The sequence below is a fragment of the Molossus molossus genome, unplaced genomic scaffold, assembly GCF_014108415.1.
Source record: "Molossus molossus isolate mMolMol1 unplaced genomic scaffold, mMolMol1.p scaffold_m16_p_1, whole genome shotgun sequence".
NCBI lineage: Eukaryota > Metazoa > Chordata > Mammalia > Chiroptera > Molossidae > Molossus > Molossus molossus.
The window spans coordinates 187,461,819-187,481,068 of NW_023425344.1; the positions used below are offsets into that span (position 1 = coordinate 187,461,819).

Sequence of the window (19,250 nt, forward strand, 5' to 3'; positions counted from 1 at the left end):
TTCCTTCAGTGTCATAATACTGTTTAACAACAAATGCAAATTGGAAAGAGAACAATGGTGAATTATTCATAGAGGGTAGAGGGAGAACACTCTAGTAGCCTAGGAGCTCCATGAGGCCAAGGGTCGTGTCTGGTTTGTTTATGTCTATAAACCCAGTGCCTTGGACAGTGCCTGATGCAGAATAGGTGCTTAGTAAATATTTAACGATTAATTAAGTGCTGCTGAGTCTGCATTTGCCACAGGTCAAGCTCTGGGACTTGAACTTCAGGACCAGCCAGGACTGTAACTGTGGCCCTGCTTTGTGCCCAGGGCTTGTCTGCTTTGGGAAGGTGTTCATAACAGTATGGCAGTGAAGAGCCAGGTGCGCATGTCAGCACAGATCCTTGTTCGCTCCTTTCTTCCAAAAGACCCTTCCTAGGGTCAGCAGTCTGGTTCTATGCCAACTGAATACTGGAAGATATTAAGGAATTGTTATTAATTTTAAGAATGGTATAGTAAGTATATGTATTTTAAAAAGGTATCAATTTTTACTGTATATATATGGCAAAATCATTAGGTTAGGAGAGTTGAAGAGTGGGGGGTATAGGTGAAACAAAATGTTTCCATCAGTTGATAATTGCTGAAGTTATGTGATAAGTACATGTGGACTCATAATGAATATGTTAGATATATTTTTAAAGAAGACTATAATGATTATATTATTCTCTTTTTGAAAAGTCATTAGCAGGTGCTCTCCCAGTGACCACAGCGTGGCTATCACCTGCACACCAGGTGCTGGGCACAGGTCACGTGCAGCAGAGAGCGCTCTGGGTCCGAGGCCTTCTTACATTTTAATGCTCTTAGGGCCTTCAAGTGTCTCTTCTCTCTTGTATCTTCAATTTCCATCTCTTCTCTGGATATTTACTTTCAGTGTTTAAACATGATTCAAAATCTCCCATATCAAAACTCAAACAAACACACCCTCTCCCCAGCTTAGACACCACCTCCAGTAATTGCCCTATTTTTCCTCTTTTCCAGAACAGCCAAAATATTTTTCTCTCTACATTTTTTTGCTTCTCTGTCAGTCTACTCCAGCCTAGCTTCTGTCATCATTCAACCTTAATGGCTAATGTCACCAAATTCAATGTGCACATTTCAGCTGTTAAAATAAAAGCTTCATCCCAGATACTTATCCAAAAACTTACTGACATCTCATATCCAAAAACTTACTGACATCTTTATTTGGATATTCCATGATTGCCCCAAACTCAGTATGTCCCAAACAGAACTTACTGTCTTCCTCCAGACCTGTGGTCCTCCATTTTGATGAACCATCAATAATCACCAAAACAAGAAGCACCTGGGCAATGTCTTTATATTTGCAAAACCACTTTTTGAGGTGTAATAGACATACCTCCATAAACTGCAAATAACCGATCTGCTCTCCTGTTACTATTGATTATTTTTCAGTTTTTAGAATGTTATATAAATGGAATCATATAGTATATATTCTTCTTTTATCTGGCTTCTTTTACACGGCGAAATTCTTTTGAGATGTATCCATGTTGTGTGTATTAATAATTCATTCCTTTTTATTTATTTATTTTATTTTTATTATTGTTATTTTTAATCCTCACCTGAGGATATTTTTCTATTTATCTTCACGGTTGAGAGAGAGAGAGAGGGAGAGAGAGAAACGTCAATGTGAAAGGGACACATCTACTGGCTGCCTCCTGCAGGGTCCGACCAGGGCTGGGGATGAACTGCAACCGAGGTACATGCCCCTGGTCAGAATTAAACCCGAGACTCTTTTGTCCGCAGGCCTACGCCCTACCGCTGAACCAAACCGGCCAGGGCAGTTCATTCCTTTTTATTTGGTGAGCATGCCATTGTATGGATATATCATAATTTGTTTATTACTCCCCTAAGAATGGCCAATTTTGTTGCTTCCAATTTGGGGCTATTTTAAGTAAAACTGGTATCAACATTCATGTACAAGACTTTGTATGGACATATGCTTTCATTTCTCTTGGTTCAGTCTCTAAGAGGGCAATGTTTGGATAGTATGGTAGGTGTGTTTTAATTTTAATCTTTAAAGAAATAGCTAGGTTTTTATTTGACTTTCTGTAGCAGATGTGGTTGGCTACCTTCCTCACAACCACCTCCACTTTCTACTTTCATTTCCTCTTCTACAGCAAAGGATAAAAGGTGACATTTGTTTTCCCAGCAACCTTTGCAGCTGCAGCCTGGCCATGTGGCTTCACCTGGCTACAGCAATCTGAACGGAAGTTGGCTGGGAGTGGGGGTTGGAGGAAGATTCTGGGAAACTACCAAACAATGTAACAGAAGATCCTTTGGTGCTCCTCTGAAGACACCCTCCCCTGAGAGAATAGTATCTGGGGAACCAAGGAGGCGTCCACCCCTGTCAGAGCCTGCAGCCCCCTTCTGCAGTAGTCTCTGGATATCCAAGACCCCAAATTCCCTATCCTAACCGCCTCTAGGGCCTGAGTGAGCCTCTTTTGTTGGCCTGCTCATCCTGAGACCCCAGGGGTGATCATTTGCAGAGGGAAATGCTGTAGGGTATCCACACACATGCATGTTAAGTCTCTAGATGTGTTAAGGTCTCTAAATGTACAGGAGGCAGCAGGCATGGGAAGAGTTGCGAAGGCTCTGTTTGCACTCTTGCCCAGAAAGGTTAGGGGTGGAGCAGTCAGCTCTGCCTGTGACACCAGAAAGTGCAGAAGATGTTCTGCGGCTGTGATGGCTACAGCACCAGAATGCTGAGGATGGTCCTTAAAGGCACCCTGGAGCCCCAAACATTCCCCCAGACACTTGACCTCTGGTTTGCATCACTTTTCCCCCCTCTTTATTGATGTTAGAGAGAGAGAGAAAGGGAGAGTGAGAGAGATAGAAACACCGATAAGAGAGAACATCGACTGGCCGCATCCTGCATGCCCCCCACTGGGGATCAGAGCCATAACCTGGGCATGTGCCCTGACGGGGAATCGAACCAGCAACCTCTTGGTGCATGGCTCGACGCTCAGCCACTGAGCCACACTGGCCAGGCATGGTTTACATTACTTTTAATTGAGTTCATTTATTCTGTTCCTTATGGCTCAGTGCATCCTGACTGATATTCTCCTCTTCCCTTCTCCCTCATTTCTTTCAGTCGATCACAAAATACTTGACTCAAATCTGTTCTCTGTCTCAACTGAGCTGCCGCTGTCGTAGGGCAGGGCACTGATATCTGATTACTGTAAATTCTGAAGGTTCTGCTCTTGGTGCAGCAGCTAAGTACATGTTTCCTGCAGTCGCTGGCGTGGAATCCCAGCTTGCTCCCTACCAGCTTAGTGACTTCTCTGTGCCTCGGTTAAAAGAACGTCACTGCCAAGATTGTTGTGAGAGATAAATGCAATAAAATATGTAGAGCATTTAGCACAGTTTCTGGTTTTTGAAAAGAATGCCTGTTATTATTTTTTTTTTCTAACATCCAGGTAATTGCTTGTATTATTTGGGAAATTTTCCCCAGACATCTCCAACTTGTTACATCCGTCTTGAATTTCAATCTCAGTTGAAGTGCCCTCTGCTTCAGGAAGGGTTTCTTGATCAATTTACTCTTTTATTTCCCTGCCAGGGAATAGCTACTTCACCTTGCTGAAGCATCTATCATAGCGTGTATCACACTTGATGTCTATGAAGAAGATGATGATGATGATGTTTCTGAATTTTGCACTATTTAATGATGAACTCTTTGAAGGCAAGGATGGTCTCTTTAAGCACTGAAAAAAAGCTTATTGTTATGAAGTCCCAGAAGGAGATAAGTGTTAGTTAAAACTAGGAGTCTGGCCTGACCATTGCGGCTCAGTGGTTGAGGGTTGACCCATGCACCAGTGCATAGTGTACGAATGGATACATATTATTATACATTTGTCAAAAGCCATAGAATGTACAATGCCAAGAATGACCTTAATGCAAAATATGGACTTGGGTGATTATGCTGTGTCAGTCAGGTTCATCACTTGTGGCAAATATACCATTCTGGTGCCGAGTTGGGGAACCTATACATCTGTGGGGGAAGGAGATATATGCGGACTCTATGTACTTTCTGCTCAATTGTGTTGTGAACCTAAAATTGCTCTTAAAAATAAAAGCATATGACCCGGCCAGTGTGGCTCAGTGGTTGAGCGTCAACCCATGCACCAAGAGGTCGCTGGTTCCATTCCCAGTCAGGGCACAGGCCCAGGTTGTGGGCCCGATCCCCACTGGAGGGCATGCAGGAGGTGGCCAATTGATGTTCTCTCTCATCAATGTTTCTATCTCTCTCTTCTTCTCCCTTTCGCTCTCTCTAAAAAATCAATAATAAAGAAAAAAAATTTAAATAAAAAAATAAAAGCATATGTATGTATATATATAATAAAATACATAATAAAATGTGATAGCTAGAATCTCTGAAGCTTGCTCTCTGGCATGCCTGTGACTGATGCCAGCTGTGGGCTGCAACTCTGTCTACTCTTCTGCTATTGCACTCGTACTGTATTGCAGGGTATTTGCTTATATGTCTGTTGGACTTGGTGCTCCTCCAAAATATAAAACGTATCTTTCTTATCTTTGTATCCCCTCTGTCTGGGGCATCATCCACACGGTGACTCCTCTATAAAATTCATTACATAATGAACAAATGAATGAATTCTGATCCTCACTGATAAAATATTTTTCTTTACCAAGTCCTCATAGGAACTATCCATCCCGTTTGAACACTCCTAGTGACTGGATTTTTATAGCTTTGCAAGGCTACAACTTTATTAGGAAGTTTTTCTTTATCTTTAGCCAAAATCTACTTTTATGGAAGCTTTTCTCAGTGGTTCTCATTAGGACTTGTAGAACTGCACAGAATGAGCCTAAGCTAACTTCAATTAGACATCCATCCCCTCACTGGTAACTATCAAATCACATCTACATACTCTCTGAACTCAAAACCTCAGTTCCTATCATTGTTCTTTGTGGATTTGGTTTTCATAGTTACCTCACTCTTGATTCATTCTTAGATAGCCCTGTGGTTTTTTTTGAGATAAAAGACAAGATGCCTGGAGAAATATTACTGGTGAGCCTGTGAACACAAAGGGATGCAGTGGGATAGAAAACTATTCCGAGACCAACATAAGCAAGTGGGAACAAAAGGAAATGCAGCACAGGACTGAAGGGTGAGGACATGAGGCAGGAGTGGGGGACTACACCCTATGATGGACCTTCCCTGGATAGGCCGATCGTGGTGAGAAGCAGATGGAGAACATCTGGGAAGGTAATCTGAGGCAATGGCTGATTGGAAATGGAGAAGGAAAAACAGGAGAAGTGGAGAACTCAGTTGAGACTCAGTTGCCCAGTCCTATCTTAGTGTTTCTCAAAGCATAGTTTATCGATCTTCAGAAGAATCTCAGATCCTGCTGTGAACATGCGGTCTCTGGGCTCAGCCTCACCCCTACTGGATGTGCATTCTTCAGGAACTCCAAGGTCATGCTTAATTTCACAGAACACCTTGTCTTAAGGGCTGGGGTAAGACGAGAACTGCTCATATTCATATTTAGAAGAATGTTTTTCAAACTGTTTCACAAAGCTAAAGAATCCCATGTTCTTCAGAAATTTCTTTGAAATATGAAAGGTTCCAGATCAAATGATTAGTCTGCATGCATTCCATCCCCATAGGTCCTTAACCCGACCCGTAAGGGCCTGAAAAACAATGAAAAAGAGCTGCCTTTGTCAAAAGATCCTATTACAATAACTCTTACAGAAAGGCCTCCTACCCCCCGCCCCACCTCCAGCAAAAAAGCAGTTGAAGAATTCAAGCCCATTATACATTCTTTCCATTCCCTGTCCCCAACTTGACTGAAATATTCAGTTCTTTCTTCTTCTCTACTGATAAGATTTTAAGATAGATTTCCAATAAGTTTTTAATTAAATAATGAATGGAAATGTCATGTTTAGTTGTAGTACACATTTTCTTGTGTGCTTAGAATAAGCAAGAAACTAAAATGGAATTTATCTAAAAATGATTTTTGCTCCTTTAAGCAATGTTTTAAGAACACTATGGAGTGCCCTGAGGAAAAATTAGTGCACTTTAAAAAAAAAAAATGAAGTTGTAGCAGGTGAAAATCTTACATTACTGCACAAAAACATAAGGGCAAATTTTTCACGTGCCCTGGCCAGTTTGGCTCCGTGGTTAGAGCGTTGGCCTGTGGTCCAGAAAGACCCAGGTTTGGTTCCCGCTAAGGGCACGTACCTTGGTTGCAGTTTGCCCCCGGCCCTGGTTGGGTCATGCGGGTGGCAGCCACTCGATGTGTCCCTTTCATGTCAACGTTTCTCTCTCTCTCTCTCTCTCTCTCTCTCTCTCTCTCTCTCTCTCTCTCTTCCCCTCTCGCACTCCCACTCTATCTGAGCAAAAAATGGAAAAAAAAATTCTTGCTTTAACAAAATAATTTTGCTATAGCATTTCTTTGAATAGAAGCCTTTGCCTTTTAGCCTATCTCCCCCCAACTATGCAAGTATTGATTTACAGAACAGATGGAAGGTCAATGAGAAATGGATTTTTTTTTCTTTATTGATTTAAGAGAGAGAGAAAGGGAGAGGAAGAGTGATGGAAACATCAATGAGAGAGAACATCAGCTGGCCACCTCCTGCATGCTCCCCACTGGGGACTGGGCCCACAATCTGGGCATGTGCCCTGACTGGGAATCGAACTGGTGACCTCTCGGTTCATGGGTCAATGCTCAATCACTGAGCCACATTGGCTGGGCGAAATGGATATTTTAATGAGACAGTGCTAAGTGAAGAGCTGTCCTGTGTGGGAAGAAAGTATTAGTGATGATTTCACTGTAAGTCACCAGAAAGAGAAAAAAATAAAGTTAAGGTGGATTTACCTACAGTCTTTCAGAAGCTCTGCTAAGAAAGAAATACAAACACTGACTCCTCAAATATTTATTGAGATCCCCTACATTGTGTCACTTGGGGATTAAGAGATGGCTGAGACAGGCACAATCTCTCCCTTTACGACAGAGGTCTAAAACCACCAGGACCCAAGGCACTTAATCACAATTGCGATGAATGAATTGATCATTTGAATATCAAGTTGAGGCTAACCTTAAAAGAGGGGACACATTTAAAGACTTTTTTTCCCAAGGTTCAGTTTGGATTTACTTCTTGCTTCAAAATTTGGGGAGTTGTTTGGGAGTGAGATTTTTAAAAACACGTTTCATGTGCCAATATATGTTTGTAATTTCCTAAAAGCTCCATTTTTGAGGGCAACGAAATTCACATTTATTGAGTGTGGACTCTGTCAGAGGAATTGGACCCATCTTGCCCAACAATCCAAGATGCGTGTTGCTGTGTTCCTCTTGCAAAGGAGAGAACCCAGGCGTGGATAGATGAGATAATTTGTTTCAAGTCAGCAGACTCTGTCCTTGCCACTGCACTTAGCTAGGAAGTGGAGGAAGGGACAGGGTGACAGATAAAAGGCTAATTTTACTGACAATGAGTCTATTGTTAGAGCAGCTAATGGGTTGAGCCAAAGTAATTAGAGCCAACAAAATGCTGTCTTTTTGTCAAAGTAAATGCAGGGTCTGTAGACGAAAGAACAAATGGAGGTTCTTGAGAAAGAAATAGCAGTTGAGATTTTGTGTGAAATATAGTTTGTAATAAAATGAGATCGCACTAAAATGCACGAGAGAGACTGAACATTGCATTTGGAGCACTTTTTGCTAAAAAAAGTGCTAAAATGTCAACTTTAGCAAAGTTTGTAATAGATAACAAGGTAAGATTACAGAGAACTTAAGTGAAATAGGAAAATAATTGCACAATGTGGATTTACACAATGACTTAAAGCTTTTTGTTCTAAGCAAGAGGTGAAGAAAAGAGTTAAAGCAATTGGATCAAAGGTATCATAGAAAACCAGAGTTAAGACTTGCCAACAAGCAGTAATATGGAAAATCAAGATTTGCTTCCTCCACAAGAATCATCTGTTGAGAATAGAATGTAATGACAATCATCAATATCAGTTAATTCTAGTCTTAATTTTGCTATATCTGCTCAATGAGGTCCAGATGACAGCTATTCAAAAGAGTCTGAAAATTTTATTAAAGTCCCAAAGCAGCTGGTGAGAGTGAACACATAATTCATTCTAAATTCAGACCTGCTGGGGCCTCGGCATCTGAGATGGCCAGCAAGAAGGTGGGAAGGTAGGAGACCAGAGCTAAGGGCTGCGGTGGAGATTGAGGTTTATCTTGAGGTTTTTTTTGTTTTTAATCAATTCATTTATTTTTGTTACAGATGTTTCTCCTTTTCCCCCCATTGACACCCTCCTCCCTATCCCGTTCTGTGCCCCCCCCCCCCCCCAGCATTGTTATCTATGTCCACTCGTTACACAAACATGCTTATAAGTTCTTTGGTTTATCTCCCCACCCCCCGCCCCCCGCCTCGTCCAATGAAGTTTGCCAATCTGAACATACTCCTTTCTATGTCTCTGGGTCTATTTCATTCATCAGCTTTTTGTGTTTATTATATTCCACAAATAAGTGAGATCATGTGGTATTTGTCTTTCTCTGATTGGCTTATTTCACTTAGCATAATACTCTCCAGGTCCCTCCATGTCATCTCAAGGATAAGAGATCTTTTTTCTTACCGCTGCATAGTATTCCATTATGTATATGTACCACAGCTTTTTTATTCACTCATCTATTTATGGACATTTGGGTTGTTTCCAAATCTTAGCAATTGTAAATAGTGCTGCTTTGAACATAGGGGTGCATATATTCTTTCTGATTGGTGTTTCAGGCTTCTTAGGGTATATTCCTAGAAGTGGGATCACTGAGTCAAATGGCAGATCAATTTTTAATTTTTTGAGGAAATACCATAGTGTTTTCCATAGTGGCTGCACCAGTCTGCATTCCCACCAGCAGTGTACTAGAGTCCCCTTTTCTCCACACCCTCACCAACACTTGTTGTTTGATGATTTGTTGATGGCAGCCATTCTGACAGGTGTGAGGTGATACCTCATAGTCATTCTGAGTTGCATCTCTCTGATGATTAGTGACATTCAGCATTTTTTCATATGTCTCTTGGCCATTTGTATCCTTTTCAGAGAGGTGTCTAGTTAGGTTCTCTGCCCATATTTGAATTGGGTTCTTTGTCTTCCTTTTGTTGAGTTGTATGAGCACTCTATATATTTTGGAAATTAACGCCTTATCTGATGTATCTTTGGCAATTATGCTGTCCCATATAGTGGGTTCCCTTTCCATTTTGATGGTTGTTTCTTTTGCTGTGCAGAAGCTTTTGAGTTTGATGTAGTCCCATGTGTTTATTTCTTTCCCTTTGTTTCTCTTAGCTTAGGCGTAGTATCAGTGAAAATTCTGTTGTGTATGATGTCTGAAATGTTGTTGCCTACAGTCTCTTCTAGGACTTTTATGGATTCATAAGTCACATTTAAGTCTTTTATCCATTTTGAGTTTATTCTTATGTCTAGTGTAAGTTGGTGGTCTAGTTTTCTTTTTTGGCATGTAGCTGTCCAATTTTCCCAACGCCATTTATTAAAAAGGCTGTCCTTACTCCACTGTATGCTCTTGCCACCTTTGTCAAATATTAATTGAGCATATTGCCTTGGGTCCATTTCTGGGTTCTCTGTTCTGTTCCACTGGTCTATATGCCTGTTCTTGTACCAGTACCAGGCTGTTTTGATTACAGTTGCTTTGTAGTATAACCTGATATCCGGTACTATGACCTCACCTACTTTGTCCTTCTTTTTCAAGATTGCTGTGGCTATTTGGGGTCTTTTTTGGTTCTGTATGAACTTTAGAAGTATTTGTTCTAGTTTTGTGAAATATGTCACTGGTATTTTGATGGGGATTGCATTGAATCTATAAATTGCTTTGGGTAGTATGGACATTTTAATGATGTTAATTCTTCCAATCCATGAACAAGGTATGTGCTTCCACTTTTTTATATCTTCCTCTATTTCTTTTTTCAATCACCTTTAGTTTTCTTCAAATAGATCCTTTACTTCTTTGGTTAAGTTTATTCTTAGGTATCTTAATTTTTTTGGTGCATTGGTAAATGTGATTGTTTTTTAGTTTCTCTTTTTGTGAGTTCATTATTGCTCTATAAGAATGCCATGGATTTCTTGATGCTAATTTTGTGTCCTGCTACGTTAAATGTCAATTTTTGATGGATTCTTTAGAGTCTTCTATGTACAATATTATGTCATCTGCAAATAATGACAGTTTCATTTCCTCCTTTCCAATTTGGATCCCTTTTATTTTTTTCTTCATGTCTAATTGCTATGGCTAAGACTTCCAGTACTCTGTTAAATAAGAGTGGCAAAAGTAGGCATCCCTGTCTTGTTTCTGTTCTTAAGGGAAAATGCTCCTAGTTTTTGCCCATGGAGTATGATGTTGGCTGTAGGTTTTTCATATATGGCCTTTATTATGTCAAGATAAGATCTCTCTATTCCCACATTGCTGACGCTTTTATTAGAAATGGGTGCTGGATTTTGTCGAATGCTTTTTCAGTGTCTATTGATATGATCATATGGTTTTTATCTTTCATTTTGTTTATGTGGTGTATCACATTTACTGATTTGTGAATATTCTACTATCCTTGCATCCCTAAGATGAATCCCACTTGGTCATGGTGGATAGATTTTTTGGTGTATTTCTGGATCCGATTTGCTAGTATTTTGTTAAGGATTTTGGCCTGTATGTTCATCAGGGATATTAGCTTGTAGTTTTCTTTCTTTGTAGTGTCTTCACCTGGTTTTGGAATGAGAATTATGCTGGCCTCAAAAAATGTGTTTGAAAGTCTTCCTTTCTCTTGTTTTTTTTTTTTTTTTTGGTATAGTTTGAGGAGAATAGGTGTTAGTTCTTCTTTGAATGTTCCATAAAACTCCCCCATGAAGCCATCCAGGTCTGGGCTTTTGTTTGCTGGTAACCCATTCATTGTTTAATAACATGCTATTTAGCCTCCATGTGTTTACATTTTTTTGCATGTTTTTGTTGTAATTGGTTTCTAGTTTCATGCCATTGTGATCTGAGAAGATGCTTTATATGATTTTGATCTTCTTGAACTTGTAGAGACTTACTTTGTGTCCTAAAATGTGGTCTATCTTTGAAAATATCCCATGTGCACTTGTAATGAATGCTAATTCTGCAGTTTTGGGTGTAATTCTCTGTAGGTATCTGTTAAATCCATTTGATCTAGTGCATCATTTAGAGCAGTGGTTCTCAACCTTCCTAATGCTGAGACCCTTTAATACCTTTCCTCATGTTGTATGTGGGCATATCTGCATGTGGGCGGACCCGCCTGGAGATGGATAGAGGAGCAGTGTCTCAGTTCCTAAGACCATCGGAAATATGTGTTTTCCTATGGTCTTAGGTGACCCCTTTGAAAGGGTCGTTTGACCCCCAAAGGGGTCGTGATACACAGGTCGAGAACCGCTGATTTAGAGTTTCTGTAGCCTTGTTAATTTTTTGTTTACAGGCTTTATCCAGAGATGTCAGTGGGTGTTGAAGTCCCCTGCTATGATTGTATTGCTGTCAATTTCTCCTTTGAAGTCCTCTAGAAGTTTTAAAATATGTTTTGGTGCTCCTATATTGGGTGCATATATGTTTACCAAGGTTATATCTTCCTGTTGGATAAATCCTTTCAATGTTATGTAGTGACCTTCTTTGTCTCTAGTTATGGCCTTCATTTTGAAGTCTATTTTATCGAATATGAGTATTGCTACTCCAGCTCTTTTTTCCTTTCCATTTGCTTGGAAGATTTTTTTAATCCCTCCAGTTTCAAACTATGTGAATCTTTTGTTGTGAGGGGGGTCACTTGTAAACAACATATAGATGAGTTATGCTTTCTTATCCAATCAGCTGCTCTGTGTCTTTTGATTGGAGTGTTTAATCTATTCACATTTAAGGTTATTATTGACACGTACTAATTTACTGCCATTTTTGTTTAGTGTGGTTCTATTTTTCTTCATATTTCTTCTACTAATTACAGTAGTTCTTTAAACATTTCTTGCAGTGCTGGTTTGGTGCTAATATATTTCCTTAGCCTTTTTTTGTGTGTCTGGGAAGCTCTTAATTTGACCTTCTATTTTGAATGACAGCCTTGCTGGGTAGAGTAGTCTTGGATTCATATCCTTGTTTTTCATGCCCTTGATTACTTTGTGCCATTCCGTTCTGGCCTGTAGTGTTTCTGTTGAGAAGTCAGCTGATAGCCTTACAGGGGTTCCTTTGTAGGTAACCTGTTGCTTATCTCTTGCTGCCTTTAGATTCTCTCTTTGTCTTTAATTTTTGGTATTTTAATTATTATGTGTCTTGGTGTGTGCCTATTTGGGTTCTTCTTATATGGGGTTCTCTGTGCTTCTTATACTTGTATACCTCTTTCCTTCACCAAGTTAGGGAAGTTTTCTGTCACTATTTCTTCAAATATATTCTCTAACCCTTGCTCATTTTCTTCTTCTTCTGGAACTCCTATGATGCAGATGTTGTTATGTTTTATATTGTCCCACACTTCTCTCAGGCTGGCTTTCTGTTTTTTAATTGTTTTTTCTTTTTGGTTCTCTGGGTGATTTTTTTCTACCCTGTCTTCTAATTCACTGATCCAATCCTTGGCCTACTCTACTCTGCTGGTTATTTCTTCTGATGTGCTCTTTATTTCTGCTGTGTCAATGCTTCTATATCTTTACTCATGCTGTTGAGTTTCCTCATGATTATTACTCTGAACTCTCCCTCTGATATCTTGCTCAGTTCCCTTTCAGTTATTTCATCTTCTGTCGAATTACCTTGTTCTTTCATTTGGAATGTTTTTTTTGTTTCACCATTTTGGCTGTCTCAGTGGGTGTTGGAGCCTGCCAAATTTTTCCTGTGGGTGTTGCTGTTCCACTGATTTTGGCTCTTTCTACTGGGTTTGGATGAGTGTGGGAAGACCCAAGTTAAACACCACTGTCAAGTGTTTCTTTTCTGGGTAGATTTGAAAGCCAGGAAAGGTTCAGTTATCTTCTAGCTTTTTGCTTGGAGGCTATTAGTCTCAGTTGCTTGATGAGCCTTGGTTTGTAGTCCTCAACTAAATAAAAAAAATTCTTCTGGTGTTTAGGGTAAGAGGATTTTCAGTGGGTGGGACAGACTCGTGCTGGCTGTTAATGAGCCTGAATTTGCATTTCTCTGGTCTGGCCAGATGGTTTTAAATTCCCGAGGGAGGGTCTCTTGCTTCTCTCAGGGGCTCTGGGAAGGTGCTCTTTGAGTAAGATGGCTACTGTCCTATGAGGGAGTGACTCAGCACAAAACTCCCAGTGCCCTCCAAATCCTGAGTCTCTCCCCACAGTTTCAGTCCAGTCTGTCCTCCCTCTGCTGGAGCCCAAGGTGAGTGGCTGTAGTTAATTTAGTGCTCTGTCCCAGCCCTCTGCACTGTGGAACCAGCTTGGGATCTTAATCCCTAGGGAGCTGCTCACAGCTAAAACAGCTGTTGTCCGTGGGCTCCTAGCCCACCCTCTCATGCCTCCACAGTTCCTACCAGGCTCATTTAGTGTCCTCTTTCTGTTGGTGGTCATACAGGTCCTCTCTAGCTGTTTCCTGTTGGTTTTACATGATGATTTGTCTTGATTTTAGTTATAATGTCAGTTTGGTCCTGGGAGATGATCTGTGTAGCTTCCATTCACTCTGCCGCAATTTTGGAATCTCCTGAGTTTTTATTCTCCATCAAACTCTCACCCTGTTTATTTCATTTGCAGTCCACTTATCAATGCAAGTAAGGACATTATAAAGATTATATATGTGCATGGAAATGTTAGTGGTGAATGGCACCCAATGTAAAACTTTGGTACTTGAGTGTTGGCTAAGAAAGACTCAACGGCAAGCCGATTTTACTTAGAAAGTCACAGAGGTAGAAGTGAGTCATGGAAGAAGTGAGCCAACTGAGCTGCGTGGGCTCAGGTAACAAGTCACAGAGGCAAAAGGAGGGCCATTGGAGCTTAGGAAAAAGAAAGGCAAAGAAGCCCTGACTGGTTTTGCTAAGTGGTTAGAGCATTGGCCCTCAGCCCAAAGAGTGGTGGGTTTGATTCCCTGGTCAAGGGCTCACACCTTGGTTGCAAGTTTGATCCTTGGCCCTGCGCTGGAAACAACCAATCAATGTGTCTCTCTCACATCGATATTTCTCTCTCTCTCCCTCCCTTCCTACCTCTTTCCCACTCTATCTAAAAATCAGTGGAAAGATATCCTCTGTGAGAATTAAAAAAGAAAAAGAAAATGCACCTGGGGAAGAAGAGGGGAAAGGTTCAGTCATGGGAGAGAGAGAGGGAGAGAGAAAGAGAGAGAGGAAAGTAGGGAGGAGGGGAGAGAGAGAGGGAGAGAGATGCATTGGGTCCTTTGTCTGGAGGTCTCAGGGGAGGATCTCAATAGAATGAATATTCATCAGATTTCCAGGTGTGTCTTCTCAGGGTTGTGGTCTCTACTGATTGGGCAGTGCCAGGGCAGGGCACCATTAATCATCACAGCTGGTCCTGATTTCAGCCATGATGTTGCCCTGCCTGGCCTTGCTGCTTTTTGGGGGCTGGAACTGAAACACCACTAAGTCCTAAATGTCATCTCTAGTTTGACAAAAACTCTGTCTCTGTGGTCAACAGACCCAAGGCTTTGTTCCTAAGATTATTTGATGTGAGTCAGAACCTCATTGTCTTTCAGGCTTAAAGCTTAAGGAAGAAGTTGTTTGAAGGTTTATATGGAATTATAGGAGGCTTTTCTCCACCCTCCTTGTTCTTCCTCTAAAAGTGTCTACCACTTGACTAGCAACATGCCAGGGAGGGAATGGTCAGGGACATATCTAAACTGTGTGACCAGTGATATGAAAAGTCAGGGAGTCTAAACCCTATGACCAGTGATATGCTAGGGAAAGAAAGGTCACCCTGGGGATAAGGTGCCACCCTACTATACTCATGTTTGCAGTTTTGTTCATTGCTAGGTACCCGGGGCTTTCCACCCTGGCCTATCATTCCTGCTCTGCTCATGTCTGTCTAACTGCCTACTATATCAAAAATATATGTTATATATTATAAAAATTATAGATAATATTCAACAATACTATTCTGTTGATCTGGTTATACAACATTCTCTTCAATGATAATTTTAGTAGCAGTTATCTTACAACAGCATTCTTTTTCTTTAAAAAAATTGTTTTTTTCTTTATTCATTTTAGAGAGAGAGGAAGGGAGAGAGAGATAGAAACACTGATGAGAGAGAACATCAACTGGCTTCCTCCTGCATGCCCCCATTGGGGATCAGGCCCACAACCTGGGCATTTGTCCTGACCGGGAATCGAACCAGCAACCTCTTGGTAAATGGGTCAGTGCTCAACCACTGAGCCACACCGGCTGGACAACAGCATTCTTTTTCTATAATCAACATGTTTGATCTTAATGAACTCTTCACCATTTTTTTTGTTTTAAATTATTTTTCCTTTATTGGTTTTAGAGAGAGAGGAAGGGAGAGGGAGAGGTAGAAACATTGATGAGAGAGAACATTTATCAGCTACCTCCTGCATGTCCCCCACTGGGGTTTAGGCCCACAACCTGGGCATGCGCCCTGACCGGGAATCGAGCTGGCAACCTCTTCATGCATGAGTCAACGCTCAACCACTGAGCCACAGCAGCTGGGCTCTTCACTATTCTCTATTCTACCACTAAGTAGTAATGACCAGTTGGTTATTCTCCCCTCTTCCTCTACTAAACATCTCAGTCACTTTCTAAGCAAACACAAATCCAAACTCTTAAACCACCCACCAATCAAAATAATATTCTAAAAAGTCCAGACAATTAAAGGAGGAAATGATTTAATATTAAATTTTATATAGGATATAACCTACTTTTCTTTGTGTGTTTAAGATAATTTAATTTAAAAAATTTTGAATTTATCGATTTTTTAGAGAGGAAGGGAGAGAGAGAGAAAAACATCAATTTTTTAAAACTTATTTATGCATTCATTGGTTGATTCTTACATGTGTCCTCACCAGAGATTGAATCTGCAACCTTGATGTATCGGGACGACACTCTAACCAACTGAGCTACTTGGCCAGGGCCAAGATTTTAATTTATTTACTAGATATTGTCAAGTAAAGTGTCAAGTCCATTTAGTCTTTAGTTCCTTTCAATTTATATAAGAATTTTAGCAATTTGACAGAATAAGAATCCTACCTCAGTGAAAGAGTGTTTTAAATATACATGACATATTTATGAATAAACTCAAATAAGTCTGAGCTTGTATGTCTAATATTCTCTTTTCTTTTCCTTTTTTATATTTCTTTTCTTTATTTTCTATATTCTTTATTTTTAAATGAGTTCAATTTTATATGTCTAATACTCTATTTTCTTTCTAATCACCTTTCAATCTTCCTTCTACAAAAAGTCAGGGATGGTGTAGGCACCAGGAGCAGAACATTAAGTATTGTCAGTCCCTAGAAAGCAGCAGCCATTATAACTCTGAAATAAATGCCCATGAATAAGAATAGTTCTTCAAGGTGAGATCAGTTAGAATCCTTTCTACTCAATATGGAAAGATAAATTAATTTAAAATTACCTATTGACTTACACCTTTGGAAAGAATTTTAGGCAACTTACAAAATGTATAAAATACCCAAGAGAGAACTGTAACAAAGACATATGTGGGGGGAAAAAAAAGAAGTTAAAAACAAAATAAGTGGAAATAATACAAGGCCACTCATGAGATTGGTGCACATACTTTGAAGTCCTACATACTTGCTAGAGGTGGGCCCTAAATGTGGTTCTGCGCTTTTTGGTAGTGATGAGCCATGGTCAGTAAGAGGATTCATAGGATCTATGAGAGAGAAACTGGGCTTGTATTCACGTGACACATAGGCAGTCAGACCTGCCTGGGAGGCTGTCATCTCACTTTAGACAGATGTGATAGGTTGACTGAGGGTATCATAGTCAACAATGGGACACATTGATGATCAAAGGCCAAATGTTTCATGCCATGGAATGCAGCTGAAGTAACATTATGGGGAACATTTAAAAACAGGTTTCACTAAAAACACAAAAACAAACACAAGAAACAATTCTCCATAAGCACCCATAGAAGTCTAACTTTGAGCAGTGCCTTCTGGATAAAGTTGTTTGCCAAAGGTATATAAGGAGGTAGGTCTCTGAATGAAATCACTTGCTGAATGGGTAGTAAGTTTAAGCCAGTTATATTTTGAGAGGTAGTTATCAAAATGGATGGCTTTGGCTTTGGGATGGTGATATGCTGATATGCCCCTCCCCCCATCATCTCACAACAACCAGTTCATATGGTATTAAAGAAGACTTCATCTTCTGTCTTCCCCAGTTCCACTGCTGCTGAAGGAATAACCCTCCCAACTCTGCGATACGGGTACAGGAGGACGCGTGTGGTTTCCGGGTATGTTAGTGTTAAACCTGCCTTTAGAAGAGATAATGTGTACAAAGTGCAGGCCTGAAGAATGGAGAGCCACGAAGCTGAGGAGGAAAGTCACAATCACGGGCATTGTGTTGGGCTCAATGCTCTGTGTGACTGCGTGGTGCTTGGTGGAACAGATTTTGTGGGGGTGCTATGAAAAAGCTTTTCATCCTCCAAAATAATTGAATAAAAACGAGGATGCTCTGGAACGCTGCATAACTCTGGGGAATTTGTCTGCTCTGAAAAAAAAAAAAAGACTGAAAATAGGACATTAGATAGGATATGACTTATGCAACGTTGAAGATTTTCTTAAATGTCACTTTAAGAAATTTACAAAATCTTCCCTCTATAATTTTAAACAATGCATTCAAATAGGATGGACACACGCATTTGAAGTGGTGGCAAATGGGAAGGACCCAAATAACACAGGGCTGCGATTTCCAACTGGTGTGCCGAAATAATTTTTAAAACCTACATTACCTGACTATGTAGTCACAGGCATTGACCTCTTTTCCCTTAGATTGTCAAATTTTAAAAAAATGACAATAGCCAACACAACAATAGCCATCCAGTATGAATGAATTAAAATTATAACTATTTTTTTTGTCACATGGACAAAAAATATATATATTTTGGTGTGCCAAAGAATGAGATGAGAAGGGTTAAAAGTCACTGCCATAGGATAAAGAACTCAAGGAACAAGAAAGAATGGTTTTTAAATAAAATAAGTATATATAATCATTGTAACATTAGGTGAAAAAGAGAGCAGTTGAATACACAACAAAAGTTCTATTTTGCTTACTTGTTTTGCATAATATACAAATACATGGTGATGCTCTCAGAATGCTTTAGAATCTAGATGGAAGGGTTCTAGAACTTCACTACGTTGTATTTTTTCTTATTTTACGTAATTTTTTCTATATTTATACTTCGAGTAGTATATATGCATGTATTTATTAGTAAACCTGTATTACATTTTTCTGCTGTATTCAGCCCTGGCTGGTTTGGCTTAGCAGTTAGAACTTCAGCCCGCAGACCAAAGAGTCTTGGGTTCGATTCTGGTCAAGGGCATGTACCTTGGTTGCGGTTCGTCTTCAGCCCTGGTTGGGGTCGTGCAGAAGGCTGCCAGGCGATGTGTCTCTCTCATATTGATGTTTCTCTCTCTCTCTCTCTCTCTCTCTCTCTCTCTCTCTCTCTCTCTCTCTCTCCTCCCCTCCTCCCCTCTTCCCTCCCACAGTATCTGAAGATAAATGGGAATAAAGTATCCTCGGGTGAGGATTAAAAAAAAAGGAATTCAAACAGTCTGGCTGGTGTGGCTCAGCGGTTGAATGTCAACCCATGCACCAAGACGTCCCTGATTCAATTCCTGGTCAGGACACATGCCCAGGTTGTGTGCCATGTCCCCAGTGGGGAGCGTGTAGGAGGTGGCCGATCGATGTTCTCTCTCATTCATGTTTCTATCTCTCTCTCCCTCTCATTCCTTCTCTCTGTAAAAAAAATCAATAAAAACGTATTGAAAAAAATATTTCTCATTATGACCAATATTTACCCCCCACTGTTCTCCTAGTTCTAACTTCTGGAACAATCCTAATTCTTCCCTCTCGAAATATGCGTTAAGTATTTAAAAGTAGCTATTTTATCCTCCCTAAGTCTTCTTGTCTAAGCTAAAAATCTTAAGTGATGCAACTTTTTAAAAACTCAAATACAAGATTTTATATAAATCCCTGCTAAATTCTACTTTATAACTTTAATTAATTAATTTACTCTATGAAGATATCTAAATATTTATTTTGGGATACAGTGCATTAAACACTG

General features: G+C 40.1%; 1 long non-coding RNA gene across 1 annotated transcript in view; it reads left to right on the top strand.

The window, feature by feature from the left end:
* LOC118626178 overlaps positions 1 to 18,686 on the top strand; it is a 33,693-nt gene extending 15,007 nt beyond the window's left edge. The window contains exons 2-3 of the long non-coding RNA XR_004958872.1: positions 17,346 to 17,417; positions 18,673 to 18,686. This is a non-coding gene — a long non-coding RNA (uncharacterized LOC118626178). The remainder of the gene's footprint in view (positions 1 to 17,345; positions 17,418 to 18,672) is intronic.
* Positions 18,687 to 19,250: the final 564 nt, after the last annotated feature.